The sequence below is a fragment of the Odocoileus virginianus genome, chromosome X (genome assembly GCF_023699985.2).
Source record: "Odocoileus virginianus isolate 20LAN1187 ecotype Illinois chromosome X, Ovbor_1.2, whole genome shotgun sequence".
Classification (NCBI taxonomy): domain Eukaryota; kingdom Metazoa; phylum Chordata; class Mammalia; order Artiodactyla; family Cervidae; genus Odocoileus; species Odocoileus virginianus.
The window spans coordinates 52,423,638-52,443,212 of NC_069708.1; the positions used below are offsets into that span (position 1 = coordinate 52,423,638).

Here is a 19,575-nt window from a genome sequence, read left to right on the forward strand (position 1 = left end):
TCCTTGGAGAATATTTTTTATTTCATTGTTCTATAGAAGGAGTGGGAGAAGAAGGGTAACCAATAATAATTAATTCTAATACTACTACTATTAATGAAGATATAGAATAATTACAGATATAATAATATCTTAACATCTATAGAGTTTTCCATGTGCCAGGTATTGTTCCCAGCACTTGACATATTTTATTTAATTATTAGATGGCTCTTTCAGGTAGGAGAGTCCCATGCCCAAGTCATTCTGCGTAACAGGAGTAGTAATATTACTAATAATAATGACAAAGAATGACAGAAACCAAGTGTTTTCTTACCAAGTGCCAGGCACTCTGCCAAGTGCTCTGTTTACAACATCTCCCTCTATTCTCACAAAATCTTGTCAGGTGGGTATGCTGAGTATTACCACTTTATAGATGAGGCATTAGAGAGGTTAATTAACTTTACAAGGATACCTAGAGACTATTGGGCACATGGGATTTGAATCCAGGTACTCTGACTCTGAGTCCATGCTTTTAATCATTAAAACACACTGAACCTACCTCATCCAAATGAAAAATGCTCTATAAATGTGGACTGGATGAATGGTGAATTAATTAGTGAATTTGAAATAGCTATGTACTAGAAATCATGGAAACTTAAAAGAGAATCCTGTATCTAATTTAACGTAAATTAGTTTTTTATAACATAATTATAAGAATGAGTGACATCCCATTACTTTTGCCAAATTCTACTGATTGGAAGCAAGTCATAGGTTCTGGCCATACTTAAAGGGAAGGAATTACATAAGGGGGTGGGTCCTTAGGGTGTGCCCACCACAATACTGTATGATTCCACTCATGTGACATTTTCAGAAAGAGGAAAACACAGTGACATGATCAGTGGCTGTCAGGGATTACAGGTAGATGGAGGGTATGACTACACATGGTTGGCACAGAAAGTTGTCAGGGTGATAGAATCTTCCACATCCTGGCTGTGACAGTGAGTTTATGAATTTACACATGTGTAAAATCCAAAGAAGTGTATACAAAAAATCATGTATTGTGTATGATGCTTTAAGTATGATTTTAACATATATAATAAAAAATAAAAATTTAAATGGAAAAATTTAATAATTACTGTATAAAAATCAACTATTTATAAAAATGCTTTAGAAGTATGCTTCTTCCTGAAGCATATTTAATAACAAAACAAAAATAACACCCATACACATATTATTAGAAAGCATCAGTTCCATTTTGACTTAAGATACAATAAGCCATAAGAGAATGTCACCCATAATTTAATGATAAAAAATGTAAGTAATCCACAAAACCATAATATTACTTGAGCTCATCACAGAACTGAGGTAAAATGAATTCCAAAGGGTAACCAGCCTCTTTGGCAAAGCATGGAGACAGAAGTAGCTGTCATGCAAGCAAGTTAAAAAAAAATCAGCTGAACGCTTAATGAATTTTTAAAATCTTAAACTCTTAATGGGCTAGTGTCCCAGTAGTTCGGAATATACACTCACTGCCAAGTCATTTTTCAGTCCTTAACCAGAAGCACACTAACATGACTGTGGACAATGCAGCAGACCAAAAGAGCCCATGTCAGTGGTTCAGGTATGCAGGAGGCAATCAACTGTTGCTGGCAGACAGACATGAAGCCCCACACACTTATACAAACCCTTCTATGATGGGAAGCAAAAGTCTTAAGCCACCAGGGGAAAAGAAAAAGCCACCTTCCCAGGGAAGGGAAGATAGGAAACCCTCCTATCCCCAAGACAAAGGCAGAAATCCATAGATGCTGGGGAGCAGTCAAAGCAAAAAAACTCTGCCCTTGAGGAGGAGCAGGAAAGCTTTGAGTTCAAGTTTCTCTATGAATAAAAAGCAGTGGTCGCAGGTTGGATGCATGAGACAAGTGCTCAGGCCTGGTGCACTGGGAAGACCCAGAGGGATGGGGTGGAGAGGGAGGTGGGAGGGGGGACCAGGATGGGGAATACATGTAAATCCATGGCTAATTCAATGTATGACAAAAACCACTGCAATGCTGTAAAGTAATTAGCCTCCAACTAATAAAAATAAATGGGAAAAAAAAAGGAAAAAAAAAAAAAGCAGTGGTCGACTACTGCTGAGGAAGGGGCAAGAATATATCAACCTTAAAGCCCTGGTTGCACAGATGTTAAAGAATCTGCCTGCAACGCAGGAGACCCAGGTTCAATCTCTGTGTCACGAAGATTCCTTGGAGAAGGGAATGGCAACCCAACTCCAGTCTTCTTGTCTGGAGAATTCCATGGACAGAGAAGCCTGGTGGATTATAGCCCATGGGGTCACAAAGAGTCGGACACGACTGAGCGACTAACACTAGATATAAATCAGAGGTTAGCTGCCATTTGGAGAGGAAAGAATGCTGAGAAAGTGCAACCATAAGATCTAGCTACATAGGGCCTCCCTAAAGCTGAGGCTGGATGAAAAAACAAAGAACACTCCCTGCCTCACCAGGAACCTAGCATCTAACAATAACAGAAGCTCACTGCTGGGAAACAGGCAAGGGCGTGAAGAGAGACACCACCCTCCCCAACAAGTGGCACAGATGTAAAGGAACTATTGAAAATTTAGAATTGAAAAAGACCACTGAGAAAAAACCTCTGGCACTCAGGCTGCACTTTAAGCAAAAAGCTTGTTATGCAAGTCAGATGATAATGAAATGAGAAAAGGACACAATCTCCAGCTTATTTTATGATACCAGTATTAACCTCATACTAGAAGAAAAAGCATAAAAGGAATGAAAATTACAGATCAATTGTGCCTCAGAAACAAAGACACAAATCCAATGATACAGATACAGAAATGATATAAAATTACATAGAAAATGATTATAGAAAAAGGATAAAATATTATGACTAAATGGTGTTTATCTTGGAAGCATAAGGATGGTTATACATTTGCCAATAAATCGATGTAATTCACCATATCAACAGACTAAATAAAGAAGAAAAATAGAGGTCCTCTCAACTGATGCAGAAAAGCATTTGACATAATTCCACAGACATTTATGATAAAAAAAATGTTTGGCATACCAGTAATTAAAGGGATCTCACTCAACTTGATCAAGGGCATCTACAAAAAAGCCTAAAGTTAAAATTCTACTTAATAGTGAAATATGGAATGTTTTTCCCCTAAAATTAGGAACAAGAATGTCTGCTTTCAACACTTCTATTCTACATTATATTAGAGATCCTAACCAATAAATAGCAATTGAAAAATAAAGGCATGCAGAATGAAAAGGAAGACATAAAGCTGTTTTTAATTGCAGACAACATGATGATCTATGCAGAAAATTCCAATGAATTTAACAAAAGAAAACAAAAGCTACTAAACCTAATACCTGTTTATCAATATCATCAGCTATAAGGCCAACATAATTTATTTCTATAGAATAAAAATTAGAAGTTGAAGTTTGACAAAGTACCATTTGTAATATCAAACCCAAGGAAATATTAAGTTAGAATAAATCTAACAAATATGTGCATGATTTGCACACTGAAGACTTTAAAAATAGTGAGAGAAATTAAGGAAGAGCTGAATAAATGGAGAACTATATCAAGTTCATTGACTAAAAGATGAACTATTCCTAGGCTGTAACTTCTCCCCAAACATATCTATAGAATCACTGCAATCTCAACCAAAATCCCAGCAGGCTTTATGTAAAAATTGAGAAGGTATCTCTAAAATGTATATGGAAAAGCAAAGGAACTAGGAGAAAAGCCAGAGTAATTTTCAGAAGAAAACACAAAGTTGGAAGACTCATACTACCTGATTTAAAGACTAAAGTAAGCAAAACAGTGTATTGAATATTATTGGCATAGGATAGACATATAGATAAAGAAAATAGAAACAGACCAACAAATATGGTTTATGACAATGGTAATTAAATGGAGAAGTGATGGTCTTTTCAACAAATAATGCTGTAAAAATTGGACATTATATGCAAATATGTTCACCCTGAACCCCTAGATAGGACCATACACAAAAATTAGCTCAAAATGACAGATTGACTTTAATGTAAAAGCAAAAACTAAAAAACTCATGGAAGAAAACAAAACATGAAATCTTTGAGACCTTCATTTAGACAAAAGATTTATCAGATCACAAAAAAACACGGACCATAAAATTTTGATAAATTTGACTTGAAAAATTCTCTGCTCTTCAAAAAATAAAATGAAAATCCAGAGTGGGAGAATATACTTGCAGATCAAGTATCAGATTTAAAAAAAAAACTTGTATATAGAATATATAAAAAACTCTTATCATTCAATAAGATTAATGGCCCAATTTAAATAGATCCTCATCAAAGAAGATATACAAATACCAAATGAACACATTAAAAGATGCTCAGCACTATTAGCAATTAAGGATATGCACATAAATCTACAATGAGATACCACTAACACCTTTATAAAAATAGCTAATATTAAAAAAAGAAAATATCTGACAGTATCAACTGCTGGCAATGATGCAGAGCTACTGGAACTTATACAATGCTGGTGGAAATACAAAATATCACAACTACTTCAGAAAACAGTTTGGCAGTTTCTAATATATTTAGACATACATTTACCAAAACCAACTAAGAGAAAAGAAACTTATGTACAAAGATCTGCTCTGGAATGTATGTTGCTGTTGTTTAGTAGCTAAGTTGTGTCTGATTCTTTTGGGACCCCATGGACTGTAGCCCACTAGGCTTCTGGGTCAGTGGAATTTTCCAGGCAAGAATACTGGAGTGGGTTGCCATGACCTCCTCCAGGGGATCTTCCTGACCCAAGGATCAAACCCATGTCTCCTGCATCGCAGACGGAGTCCTTATTGCTGAGCCACTGGGGAAGGCCTCTGGAATGTATACAACTTTAATCATAATCAGCAAAAACTATAAATCTATTGGTGAGTGAATATATAAGTTGTAAAATAACAGAATACCTGTAAGCTAATTTAAGAAAGAAACCTCTGATACATGTAACAACATGAGTAAATTATCAGAAACATTATGGTAAGTGAAAGAAATAATGCAAAAGGGTAGATATTGTATAATTCCATTTATATGATATTCTGGAAAATGAAAACTATAGGGACAGAAATCAGACAAGTAGTTGCTAGGAACTGGGATAGAGAGAGAGTATTCACTACAGTGAGGCAGTAAGGAACATTTTGAAGTTATGGAACTATTCTATAGCCTGACTGTACTGGTTATTACATGACTGTATATGTTTGTCAAAACTCATAGAATTACATACCAAAAAGACTGAATTTAACTCTATGTAAACTATACCTTAATAAATCTGAGTCTTAAAAAGGCATCCCATTAGAATATAACCTATATAACAAATTGATGTTTTACAGTGAGCATAATGGGAATATATATAGGAATTTTGTTTGTACTTTGGGCAATGATTACCTAACGAGGTTGTGAGTACCACAGGTATGTGTAAAAATATCCTCTGTAGTGTATAAAGAACATATTAAATATTCTATTTGTTTAACCTTTTTAAGTAATTTTTTTGTTATGCTTAGCCTAGCATCTTTATCTTTTTAATTTTTATACTCAAGTATAGCTGATTTACCCCCTGGAGGAGGAAATGGTGACCTACTCCAGTATTCTTGCCTGGAAAATCCCACAAAAAAGGGAGCCTGGAGGGTTACAGTTCATGGGGTCACAAAGAGTCGGACACGACTGAGCACACATAGTTGATTTACAATGTTGTGTTAGTTTCAGGGGTACAGCAAAGTGATTCAGTCATACATATACATATATGCATTCTTTTTCAGATTCTCTTCCCATATAGGTTATTGCAGAATAATGAGTAGAGATCCCTGTTCTATACAGCAGGTCCTTTGTTGATTATCTATTTTATTAATATATACAGTAGTGTATATATGTAAATTCCAAACTCCTAAGGTACCCCTCCCCCACCCTTGCCCTTTGTTTACCATATGTTTGTATTCAAAGTCTGTGAGTCTGTTTCTGATTTGTAGATATGTTCACTTGTATCATTTTAAAAGATTCTACATATAAGTGATATTATATGATATTTCTCTGAATTACTTTAGTACGATAATCTCTAGGTTCATCCATGTTGCTGCAAATGGCATTATTGCATTCTTTTCAATGGCTGAAATTTACAATAATCCATTGTATATAGGGACTGCATCTTTATTCATCCCTCTGTCAATGGACATTCAGGTTGCTTCCATGTGTTAACTAATTTTTTATTAACTTCTATTTTTGAATTTGCTTTAAAAATGTTGGCAGGTACCTGACTTTTGATGCAGTTCTGTAACTCTGCACAAATTCAAATCTCCACTAAGTATCTCTTTCATTGAAGTTAGTTAACACAAGACAAATGTCAAGAATCTGGAGGACATCAGCACTCTACAGCTTGTGAAATTTATCCTTATTGGCAGAGTCTTTAACTCCACTGACATTCTGGCATGCCATTCAACCATATGAGTAGAAGGAAAGGAAGGAGCAGAAGCCAAAGTGCTATAATTTGGAGACAGAGGTCTGGTTAAGAATACATCCCCAGTGAGAAAGTGGAAGCCAAATAACATATGGGAGACAGAATGGTTATAGAATAAACAAATTTCAATATTTTTTAGCTTATACGGTCCATGTAAAAGAGTAGAAATGGTACATTTGGAATACTACCAAATACCATGGGGGGGGGGGCATGAGCATAGGTAAAGCAAGAAATTTTAGATTCTAAATGGATATTCAAAATATTGAATGACTGCTAAGGCGCAGGCACAAAGAGTTGAAACTGTTTGTAAACAAAGTTAAGTTATTATTATTAATGTTCACTGGTCAAATGCCAGTCCACCTAAAGGGGAAGGACATCAGAAGAAAACTCACTAAGGGTGAGCATTCCAGGTAAGAAAAAGGCAAGCCAGAGAGAAAATCACTGCCAGGGCCAAAGGGACATGATAATTTCTGGTCAAATGTATGTAAACATGATAGGGAAAAAATAAAAAAAAAGACCAACCAGTGACCTAGAGATCACAAGAATATAAACTTGCCATGTTTGGAGAATCTTGCATTTCCTGCGTAATGCAAAAACTTAACACAGTGCTCATGGATGATGCTGGTAGGAATTCAAAAATTAGGATGATGGGATGGAAAACATTAAAACAAATAAAATGAAAGAAAGGTAGACGAGGACCCCACAATGTAATAATCACAGCACAAAGCAGATAAACTTTATTACTCTCTCAGTATTTAAGCAGATAAACTAGGCTGCAGCACTCTTCACAGGATTATCAAGCAAAGAGAAAGACCTTCATTGGATTTGCCTTGGCGGATTTTAAAGATAAAGGGAATTCCCTTCTTACTGTGATCCTCGCCCCCATCATCCTCTGAGAACCCATAGTAAAACAAAGATCCAGGCTGGACCAAATTTATTCCTGTCAGCACTCTGAATAAAGTTACTTATCAGTTCTCTAGTGAGGAGATATGAGAGACTGTTAAAGATATACTCTCTAAACTTCGGAGTTTCTCAGAGAAGTGTTATGGCAAGGTTGTTATATGTTAGAAGTTCTCAAACAGATATTCAGGCATGGGTTTGGGACTGAGTTCTAACTTTAATAGCTCACTAAAGAAACCACTGGTATTAACATATATCAAAATAGATCACAAGGTTAAAATAATTTGTAAAAGATCAGTTAACAGTCTAAGTGCATAGCAAGAAGTAGATATGGACATAAGGAAGAAGGGGAAAAGATGTTCAAAACGAGCCACTAATGATCTGAATGTGCATGTGATTGATTGGTACATCTAGATATAAACTGGAAATCAACCAGTGAACTCTGAATCATCTAGAAAAATCTTTAGGTCATTGGTCTGTATGCCTGGTTAACCATAAAATCAGTAATTTTAGAGGTATCTATTGCTTAGGTCTGGGGCGTCCCAGGTGGCTCAGTGCTAAAGAACTCACCAGCCAATGCAGGAGATGCAGAAGATAAGGGTTAGATCCCTGGGTGGGGAAGATCCCCTGGAGAAGGAAAAGGCAACCTGCTCCACTATTCTTGCCTGGAAAATTCCATGGACAGAGGAGCCTGGTGGGGTACAGTCCATATGTCACAAAGAGTCAGACACAACTGAGTGCCTGAGCACACACAGGCACACACATTGCCTTAGGGCTACTAACTAGTTTCCTCCTTCTGTGCTTATACATATTCTCCTGAAAACTTGCAAGGAAGCTTAAACAAACACTTCTGAATGAGCGATATTCACTTAAAGAAAAAGGGAAGAGAATAAGCAAAGGGGCTTTCCCTGTCAAAGGAGAAGGAAGGTGGAAAATAAAAATAGAGCAGACAAAAAGACGAATAAATACCGGGCACCAAAGAAACATACTGTGGTTGGGGAAAATATTTAACAATATAAGAAAAGAGAAATAGCTCTATAAGGACCCCTGTATTTAGGCATATTATAGCTATTAAATATAAAGAATGAATGAGTGTGTGATGACAGGAGCTTCAGGAAGGGGAATGTTGAACAATGAAATGCATCAGAGACACCATTGCTTTTATGGGGTGTTTTGAAATTTTGGGACCTCTTGAGGTTTATTCTAAGGTAATCTTTTAATTTTTTAAAGATATCGTACTGCCCTATCTACCCAAGGCAGTCAGACACAGATCCTGAGGTTTGTGTCTCTGGCATTCAGACAACAGCACAATGATCTCATTAAGAGGATGTGCTTAGGAATCAGATATTTGGAATGACTGTCATGGCTATTTACTGGATAAGGTGGTTTTCAAGGATTTATTGAGAGTCAGACAGCTGGATGAAACCGGCAAGTCTTCCATAAGTAGACATCATCATACTCATTTGCATAACTTTTTGTTTTTAAAAAAAGAAGATATCTACTTTAACTTCAAAGCACAGAAATATCCTACCTGGTATCAATCTTGGCCAGCAGCTCTCCTCAGATGGCCATCACAGGCCTTGGGGGACACAAGGGTGGTATGACCTGGACTGGGGCTGTGTCATTTGTATAATTTCTTTACAGGAATTTAATACATCTAATTCTTTACTGAATATAATTTGTGGTTTTTCATTTAAAACATGGTCACTGAACAGAATCAAAACAAATTGCACTCCATATTCTCAATTTAACTATGTTTTAACAAGAGATGGGCAGAGCCTTACCCAATGTCACATGGATCGTGCAGAGTTGCCCCTATGATCCCGTTGTTTTTTATTCTCACTCCAGCTGCTTGTCTGCAGCAGGGCCTTCTCCCTGTTCAGCACTTCTGTGGTTGCGCTGCCCTTCTGGGGCTCAATTGGTGTCACAGATTCCTGAAGATTCCCCAGGTCATGTGCATCTCAGACATTAACCTAAGCTGTCCAAAAGGAGACAGGGAAGCAAACCAATTAAATGGAAAAGGCATAAAGAAGCTTCCTTACCAAAACTTCAGCTGGCATGCTCTTCTGAAACACAAGGATGATATAAAATCTCAACTGTGATGTAGAGGCCTTGTTTATTTTCCTTCTTGTTCTTGGTATTTGAAATGTTCTCTGTGACACAGGTATGTTATTAGGTTGATACTAAAATCATCTCCCTCACGAAAAGTATGCTTTGGGGGCAGGAAAGAAGGAAAGTAACAATTGTGTTATTCCTTTCTATAAGCCAAATCTGTGTAGCTATCTCTTTCTCTCGTTTTTTTTTTTTTTTTTCTTTGTTTGAGTTCTCACATCAGTCCTCATGTGGGGCTTTGTCTTCTAGACACGTACAATTTTTTCAGTGGAACTAAAACCACATTCTACAAGCTGTCTTGTAGTCTGCTAATATAAAATACGTTTCACAGCTTTGTTTGCTCACTTCAAAAAAATAGTTGCCTGGAGAAAATCTGGAAAATCCTAGAAGCGCCATCTTGTGAGCAGTACCAGAGTTGCAGCCTGTTACTACTAGATCCTTAGAGCAAAAGGGTGGGAACTTACATCCTGGCAAGCCAGCAGTTTTCTCAGGCTTCTAGGATATACCATACTAAAATTTAGAGTTTCGTTATGCATCACAAAAAATGGAATGCTAATGCCTTTAGTTGCAATGGTCTGACAAAAAAATGCATGCTTACTGAAAACTGAAAAGATATGATTTTTAAAAGAAAGCATAATTCTGTAAAAACAATCAATATTATTGTTTTCTGAATTATCTTTCAATATCTTTATATATATATATATATATATATATGAATACATATTACTTTAAAACTAGCTTTTTACTGTGCTCAAGCACACAGTTTGAAAAATTTTCCTTATAAATATTTTCAATGTGATTTTGTTTGAATCACTTCAAATGTAATTTCTCCCTAATTTATAACATTTTACCTGAAACTCTTTCTCTGATATTGTTTAAAAAATGTTTTTTAATAGAGAGAGTAAGGACTGTACTGTCTCTCAAACTATACAAATAATCCCATTTAGTGAAGGTACCCTTCTATTTTTCCTGATGTTACACATATTGTATTAACACAGTCCTCTATCTTTAAATGACATAATATGGTGTTTGCCATTCTGCAATTTTCATTTTCACCTAATACTAATTCTTAGACATCTTTTCAAATCACTACATGCTCATACTTCTGTTTGTCAGCTATATAATGTTCAATTGTAATTGTATGGATGTACCATGTCACATATTTTTAAAATGCCTAATAGAAACAATCCAAATCCTCTTCCTGTTTCACTATTAAACTTTAAAGATACAGAAAAACGGTTATTGCTGACCATGGTCATACCTGTTGTCTGAAAGAATGAGTTGCAAGGAGGACACAGACAGGGCTGTAGTCAACACAGCAACCAGGCTACGCACTTGATCAGGTCCAGGAAAATTTCAACTATCGGCAAAAGATGGGGGGGGGTGGTTAGTTATGGCTGCATGTCTGTGTGTTTATGAATGATTATGTGTCTAAAACCAAAAGGTACAAATTTGTTTCAGTATCATTTTGCTCTACTTTTTAAAAATCATTTATCAATGATAAAAATGATCATGGAATAAAGCAATTCTAAAAATGCTGAAACTGGTTAAAAATATATTTTGAAATCCCCAGTAAGCTGAATACTCCAGATATGCTATTAACATGGAAATCTAGTTACCAATACACGTTTTTTAAAAACAAATTGTTGATCAACCAACAGCATATCTGAATCCGTTCCATGTTCCTTGTACATTTATATTTTACATGTCAAGCACTTTTTATGGTTACATTTGTCCTATCAGTTATTTTTTGTAGAATAATAAACGCTTCAATAAAATCTATACCAAAGATAGAAACATGGAATGCCATGTAAAAAATTAACATGAACAGCATGCCTCACTGAAGTCTTAATTTAGATGCGGTAATCTGATCACCCATTCCCACACTGTGGACTTTAAAAAATATCGGAGAAACTGAATTTTCAGGGGATTGATTCTGTCACAGTAACGGGAATTTCCCCCAAAATATACTCTATTCCCACCTCTCCCAGGCAACAGCCTCTATTTTTTTCCACCGTAACACTGAAGCCCAAAGAAATCCCCAGAAAAAAACTAGCTTTAAGACAGCCATTACCTTGAAGCTTCTTGTCAGCTGCAGCCTCGTGAAATGCAGCCCCTCCCCCAAGAGTGGCCAGGCACAGCTCACATCCAAGCTTCTCAGAGGATGCTCCGCCCCCTCCCTGTGATGGGGAAAGGAGGGGGCCTTTCCCTCAATTAGAGGGAGGAGAATTGCCAAGTTAACTGAAATTTCCTTAAAGGAGAAAAACGTTCATTTCTAAAGGACTCGAAAGAGAAATGGCAACTTGTGTCTCTTTCATTTCCATTCAAACCACAAGGGTAGGTGACTTCCTGAAGAGAAACAGCAAATCCCTTTATCATATAGTAAAGACCCAGTTGAAAATATCTCTTACATATTTTCTTGCCCTTTCTATTAACATTTTTACAAAAGATTTTAAGACTCAACTGGTCATGGTCCACTAAAAAGACCTGCTAAGTCCTTGCTTGTGATTACAGTGAATGGATATACTGTTTTGTGGAGAATTAAAACTGTACAGTGTTAATTCTTCTGGCCCTGGAACATGATATGTTTCTGTTACTCAGTTTCTCTCATTTATCCTTCAGAAAGTTTCAGCTTTTTTCAAGTCAAGTCATTTTTTAAACACAAACATCTACCAAAATCCTTAATGAAGAGAGAGATGAGAAATATATCTCTGACTATATTAAAACTGAAAAAAAAAACTATTTATGGTTTAAAAACACTATAAAGCAAGTTGAAAACACAAAAATAAATTTGACAAACTGGTTCTTATTCAAAAAATAGCCCTAAAGTAGCTCTTACATATTAATAAGGAAAAGAGTGAGGTTAAAAAAAATGAGCAAGAGACATAATAGACAATTCACAATGTTCTGAGGGAAAAATTCTTATCCACTCCCAATATTAACTTCCCTGTGAGCAAGCTCACACAGTTCAACTACAGGGACCTCTGTCCTTCCCATATAGTTGCAAACCTCCAGGCTGTTTGGTAAAATTGTTTAAATTTGCTGTTTTAAAGTCCACTTGACTCAATAATCAATGCCCTTTAGTTTACTTTCACCTTGTACAAAACCTGATGTTTAGACTTCCATCTGCAACTTCATTTGTTTTATATCAGTTTGTTCAATTTGTTCTGTGGAGAAAGGGGATATGCTGTTCAATGGGGCTCCTCAAAACTCAAATATCCAAAATAAAAATTAAAATTAAACAATCCATAAAGATACTCACCTTCCCTAATAAAGAAATGCAAATGTAAACAGCAATGAGATTTCAATTTTACTTTGGGGAGAAATGATTCAATGGAGAGTTGACAAGAGTGAGAAAATGGGTACTCTTGCTCATGTGCAAGGTCACAAAGCTGGGAAGAGGGCAAAACAAAATTAAGGCAAAAGTCTTAGAGACTTCCCTGGTGGTCAGTGATTAAGACGTCACCTTTCAATTCAGGGGATAGAGGTTTGAGGGCTTCCCTAGTGGCTCAGATGGTAAAGAATCCACAGCGCAGGAGAGCTGGGTTGATCCCTGGGTTGGGAAGATACCCTGGAGAAGGAAATGGCAACCCACTCCAGTATTCTCGCCTGGGAAATCCCATGGACAGAGGAATCTGGCAGGCTACAGTCCATGGGGTCACAAAGAGTTGGACACGACTGAGTGACTAAACACAGGCACAGGTTTGAGCCCCGGTTGGGTAGCTAAAATACCACATCTCTCGTGGCCAAAAAACAAAAACATAAAACAGAAGGAGAACTTTCACAAATTCAATAGATACTTTTAAAAAGATGGTTAAGATGGTAAATTTAAAAAACAAAACAAGACACCCAAAACCCAGTTTTACCTGAGTTCCACACAGAAAGATATGTTCTCTTGATCAGTACTCACCGCTTTCTGCACTTATTTCCTGTCTCTTTGAGGATTCTAGAGTAGAACAAAGGATTATGTCATTCACTTTCTGATTGTAGGGAAATTAATGACCGCAACCCCCAGTGTTACTTAACCTATGTCCTTCTTGGTGAACATGCTGGTGAACCACAACAATTTTCAATAATTATCACACTTATCTATGAACTCCCCGTCTTTCACACACATCCACATTCTCACACAAATTAAAAAATATATTTCTGCACTATGCTCTTACACTGACTATATCTGCATTATAATTTCATTCAACCATAGACTAGTTACAACATATCTTTTCTGTGTCACAGGGACCTGGCAGTACAACAATTGATAATCATTGGTTATGGAGAGAAATGCTCATTTCATCCAATCCTCATTTATAATTGGCAACTCCTTGTTCTTGTGCTTTAGTTGTTTGCAATTCGATATTCTCTTTATTGAGCATTTTTGTTCACAAAATATTCAAGAAATTAAGAGTTAAATTTAGATTTTTATTGCCTTTAACCTAGGGGTGTCATTTCCCAGGAAGTGACAAAACCTACATGCTGCTAAATGGATCATTCTGAGGGTTAGTTCTCTTAAGATAATGTTTTGCCAATTCAAAAACAATATGTGTGTGTGTGTGTGTATAAAGTGTAGGTAAAGTTGGTGAAGCCCTCACAACCCCATCCATCATCACAATGAACAAGTAAACATGACCCCTGTTTCTTAGCACCTCTGACTAATTCAGGTTAGAGAAACAGAGCTGCAGTATGACACAGCTCTTCCTGTGATTAACAAACAGAGAGAAAGAAAACTGTGCATCAGGGGCTCTAAAGAAAGAAGCCATCTTTCTTTCACAGACATATAACAGGAGGATCAGGCTAGATCAAAATTATTCCAGTAAGCAATATGAGTAAAGGACATCAAGGGTTCTTTAGTGAGGAGATACGGATTTCTCTCAGCAGAACCCAATGTTTAGCCTTTAAGTCTGTCACAGAGGCATTATGACAGGGAAGCAGGCAGACAGTTGTGGGTTTGAGACCTTTACTAGCTGAGTGGAGAGAAAAATTTTCAAATCCTTGATAACTATGCTGACTTGTCATGTCTCCATACTAGATCCCACAGTTAAGAAACATGCATAACTCAAAAGCATCTCTGACAATAACCTAGGTTGTCTAAATATGAAACCACATTTAATGGTACAATAATTAAAAAAAAGAATTTAGTAGCTAAGTGTGTAGTGAGAGCTAGATGAGACAGGAAGGATATGGAAACGGGTAAAAGAAATCCTAATTTAACCACAGAGAAACTGAATTTGCAATATACTCAGTTAGTGCACCAGGATATAGATAAGAACTCAACCAATAGATATGCAGTGTCCTGGAAAATTCCTCAGGACACTGATCCAGTTCTAGCTGCCTAGTTTTCTAGAAAAGCAGCTTTTGAAGGGCCCTTAACTCTACTGCAGTAGGGCTAATAAATGGCTCTCACCTGCTGTAGCCTCTTCTTATCCTCTGAAACCCACAAAGTAGCCGGAATAAAGTGTTTTCAATGGGTGCCAACTGGATTCGATTAAAATATGGCAAAAAAAAAAAAAGGATCAGATAAGAAGTTTACCCTGCTAAGCAGAAAGAACATGGACAATGATGATGGAGACAAGATAAAAATCAGAAGGATAATATCAGAGAAAGGAGATCAGAGACATGGACATCTTTTGGAGGGGAGGGCAAGAAAAACAAGAAGAATTATGATAACACAAACCCAATATCACATCTTTATTATTTCTGTTGTACTGTGAGAAAAGAATGCATGAGGGAGGGACTTTGGAAGTGGCAGGACATTATTCGTGTTTCTGGGTAATTCAGGCCTTTTAAATCCCACAGGGTTATCACAACAGAATTCTGGGCTTTAATGTTTCCAAAGCTGCTAGTACTGCCTTGCCTGTCCAAAGCAATCAAAGATCTCATGGACACAGATAATGAGGTTTGGCATCAATAGCCTTATTCAAGAGAGTGTACAGAAGTCTATTTGAGGAAGGCTGTGAGACCTTAAGCAGGTCTTAAGAAATACTTGTAACTACGCTATCTAGTACTTCCCTGGTGGCTCAGTGGAAAAGAATCTGTCTGCCAGTGCAGGAGACGTGGGTTCAATCCCTGGGTCAGGAAAAGCCCTTGGAGAAAAAAATGGCAACCCACTCCAGTATTCTTACCTGGAAAATCCCATGGACAGAGGAGCCTGGTGGGCTACAGTCTACAGGGTCATAAAGAGTCAGACACAACATAGTAACTAAACAACAACAACATGCTGTCTAGTATGTGGTGACAACAACTGAGCCAAGCTGTCAAGGATTGTAGTCAGGTCCCTGGCTGCAACCTCTGGTAGACACCTGAATAGCCTCTTCAATTATTTCTTCATAGTGGTTAAACACATGAGATATTTTCCCCAAAACTAGAAGTGATGGCTTTTAATTACAAAACATTAGGGCTGCAGAACAGGGGCAAAAGAATTGTATCTCAAATTATCAACCTAATTTTAGTATAAAATGTGTCTTTTAATTTAAAATGTTATGGCTACAGAGCAGGAAACAAAATAAACTATAACTCTAGAACAAATAATTTCACAATTTGTATGGAAATACAAAAAACCTCGAATAGCCAAAGTAATCCTGAGAAAGAAGAGTGGAACTGGAGGAATCAATCTGCCTGACTTCAGACTCTACTACAAAGCCAAATTCTCAACCTGTTTTTAATGTGAGATATTTCATGAGATGGGAAGAACCTTACCCAGTGTCACATGGATCATTCAGGGTGTGCTCCTGTGATCCAGTCGTTTTAACTCTCACTCCGGCTGCTTGTCCAGCAGGGTCTTCTCCCTGTTTGGCCGTTTTGTGGTCGTGCTGCCCTTCTGAGGCTCAACTGGTGTCACACACAGATTCCCCAGGTCATGTGCATCTCAGACATTAACCTAAGCTGTCCAAAAGGAGACAGGGAAGTAAACCAATTAAATGGAAGAGGTGTAAAGCTTCCCTACCAAAATTTTAGCAGGCATGCTCTTCTGAAACACAGGAATGAGATAAAAAATCTCAACTGTGATGTAAAGGCCTTATTTACTTTCCTTCTTGTTCTTGATATTTGAAATGTTCTCTGTGACATAGTTATATTATTAGGTTGATACTAAAATCATCTCCTTCATGAAAAGTATGCTTTGGGGACAGGAAAAAAGGGAAATAACAATTGCCTTGTGCATCTCTATAGGCCCAATCTGTCTAACTATTTTTTTTAATGCTTTCTGTTTGAATTCTCGTATCAGTCTTGGTGTGTTTTTATTTTATACATGTGCAATTTTTCAACAAACTGCAATCACATTCTACATATTGTCTCATAAGAGAAAATATATCTCATTGCTTTGTCTGTCCAGTTCATAAATATGGTTGCCTGAAAGAAAATTTAGGACATCTGGCAAGTGCCATCTTGTGACTAGAAACAGAACTACTGCAGATACTCAAGTCTTTGGTCAGGAAGGGTGGGAACTATACTAACCAGACTGTAGCCTTCTCAGGCTTCTAGATGGATTTTTTTGTTTTGTTTTTTTGCTTCTAGACTTGTTCATTCTCAACTTGAGTTGCATAGGTGCCATATAAAAGTGGGATTATATTTCCTCATTTTAATGTTTGTTATTATATACTTCATGCATATTGCATATCTTCCTTCATCTTTTGATTTTTCAAGAAAGAAAGCAAATTATCACAATAATGGTCAAAATATAATGGCTTACTCTATATATTTTTCTCAAACATATTAATGCACATATTTTTGTAAACCAGACCTTTATCCTTCCTAATAACATATTTTAACATCTTCTCACATCAATAAGTATTTTCTACATCATCTTTTGGGCTTCCCTTATAGCTCAGTTGGGAAAGAATATGTCTGCAATGCAGGAGACCTGGGTTCGATTCCTGGATCAGGAAGATCCCCTGGAGAAGAAAATGGCAACCCACTCCAGTATTCTTGCCTGGAGAATCTCATGGACAGAGGAGCCTGGTGGCCTACAGTCCATGGGGTTGCAAGAGTCGGACATGACTTAGTGACTAAACCACCACCACCACCACTTCATCTTTTTGTGAATAACTTTTACAAGATAATCCTACATTTCTCAAATTTTATCTCACTTTCTCATAATGAATCTGATTCAAGCTTGCTAGTTTCAGAATAAGATTTTTTAAATGGAGAAATGTAATATATAAAGAGTTGAAATGTTCTGTTTCCAATTATATATCTCCAATTAATAAAGTACATGCATATTTCCAAAATTTTCTTGCATATAATGTACCAATATTATTACAGGTCATTCTGCAACGTGCTTATTTTTAGAATATACCTTCTATATCTTTTCTTATTTTTGCACTTAGCTCACTACATTAGCTTATTCTTTTTACAGCTGCATCTATTCCATAATATGCTTTGAACATTTTTTGAAATCTTTCTCAACAGTACATAAAAATACAAATACATATCTTCTGCTTGAACCAAAGTCTGGACAATAGTCTAAATATTTGAACTGCAAGCAAAGCACAAACAACCAGATAACCAGCCTTCTCAGACCCAGAGAAAAATCCACCTTTAGCTAAAGACAATGGAGTGTGTTTGAGTATTTAAATGACTGTAACAAAATGGATTTTTCTCTTTCAGCTCCATTATGTGCTTCCAAAAACAAAACAAAACAAAACTAAAGGTACATAAAAGTCTAAAGAAGAAAATACACATCATTCTTACTCTAACCCCTGAATTGGTTTACTGCTTATATTTGAGCAAATCCCATTGATTTTTCCCTCATCATATATGTTTGTCTGTGTACATATGTAATTTAAATAATGTATTCATATATATATATATATATATATATGTCCTTTCCTCATTCCTCATATTAGAATACACTACTTTAAATTATATTTCTCCACTAACACATTTGAACACCTTTCCATGTTTCCTTATTTACTCATTTTTTTTTTGGCAGTTAGCTTTTCCCCCCATGTTTTTAAATTCTCATCTCAATATTTTTATGTTGACATAGCTACTCATGCTCTCTCATAGCATACTCTGGGCAAAGTAATGGAAATTTCCTTTTTTTCCTTAGACATCATTTATTACTGTATATATTGTTGTGTTTTATTATATCAGTATAAGCCTATTATTCTTCAGCTCATGAACTTACAGATATTTTTCACATTACAGTATAAATTGGAATATATCATTCTTTTGATAGCTAGGTAGAGACATAGACAATGATCATCCTTTACACATCCGTAAATAAAAGTGATCCTTTTAAGACACTGAGTATTCCCTGACAATAAACTAAACTTCTTAATGTCTTCAGTACTTAAATTCGCAGTTATACACTATTTCAGATTATTACTATACAAACTCCACCAAAACAGCAAGATTTTTTGGAAATACAATCAACGACCAAAGTAATATAAAAACCCGACACTTCCAACTAATAACTTCGTTTCTCATTTGGCGTTATCACAGCATAATCTCTCTTTTCTTTTTAAATAAGGAAGATTAATTTGTTTCATCATTTATCTCTGTTACTACTGCTTTTTGACTGAAACATAAAATTCCCTACTCGAAAGTCAGCTTTTGCAACCTCCTGAAGTATTTTTTCCGCAGGTGTAATCTGATCACCTCCCCCACTCTTAAAGTGTGGAGTTTTAAAATATCTGGAAGGAATACAAAATTTAGACAGAATTCCCTCAAAGGAACTACGACTCTCACAAAACAACGCTCCTTTCCCACGACTCCAAAGCAGCAGTCCCTTCTTCTCACCTTTACTGCCAAGTCTCCAGAAATCTCCGAAAATAACTATCTTTTCACGACAGCCATTACCTCCAAGCTTCTCTTCTCTCTTCGGCGAGGCCTCCGAAGTCTGTCTGTAATGCCGCTCCTCCCCCAAGACTGGCCAGGGCCGGCTCACTCTTCCAAGCTTCTGGAGGATGCTCCGCCCCCTCCCTGTGCTGGGGAAAGCAGGAGGTCCTTCCCTCATTTAGAGGGAGGAGAATCTCCAAGTTGAACCGAAATACAATTAAAGGAAAGAAGTGTTCATTTTAAAGAACTTTAAAGTGTATTGGAAACATATGCCTGTTCAATTTTCTTTCAAACCCC

The 19,575-nt window shown here is 36.6% G+C and overlaps 1 protein-coding gene across 8 annotated transcripts in view; it reads right to left on the bottom strand.

Moving 5' to 3' along the window:
- The window catches only part of PWWP3B (PWWP domain containing 3B), a 31,045-nt gene extending 11,676 nt beyond the window's left edge, over positions 1-19,369 (bottom strand). For 3 of the 8 annotated variants that reach the window (XM_020868988.2, XM_020868991.2, XM_020868984.2), the window contains exons 1-7: positions 19,240-19,358; positions 16,195-16,380; positions 14,903-14,973; positions 13,412-13,447; positions 11,576-11,752; positions 10,763-10,861; positions 9,174-9,367 (exon numbers count right to left, since the gene is read on the bottom strand). The gene's annotated coding sequence lies outside the window, so the exon portion shown is untranslated. Of the gene's footprint in view, positions 1-9,173; positions 9,368-10,762; positions 10,862-11,575; positions 11,753-13,411; positions 13,448-14,902; positions 14,974-16,194; positions 16,381-19,239 lie in introns of all 8 variants that reach the window. The other 5 variants (XM_020868989.2, XM_020868987.2, XM_020868986.2 and 2 more) reach the window with 5 other exon arrangements.
- Between the last annotated feature and the right edge of the window lie 206 nt (positions 19,370-19,575).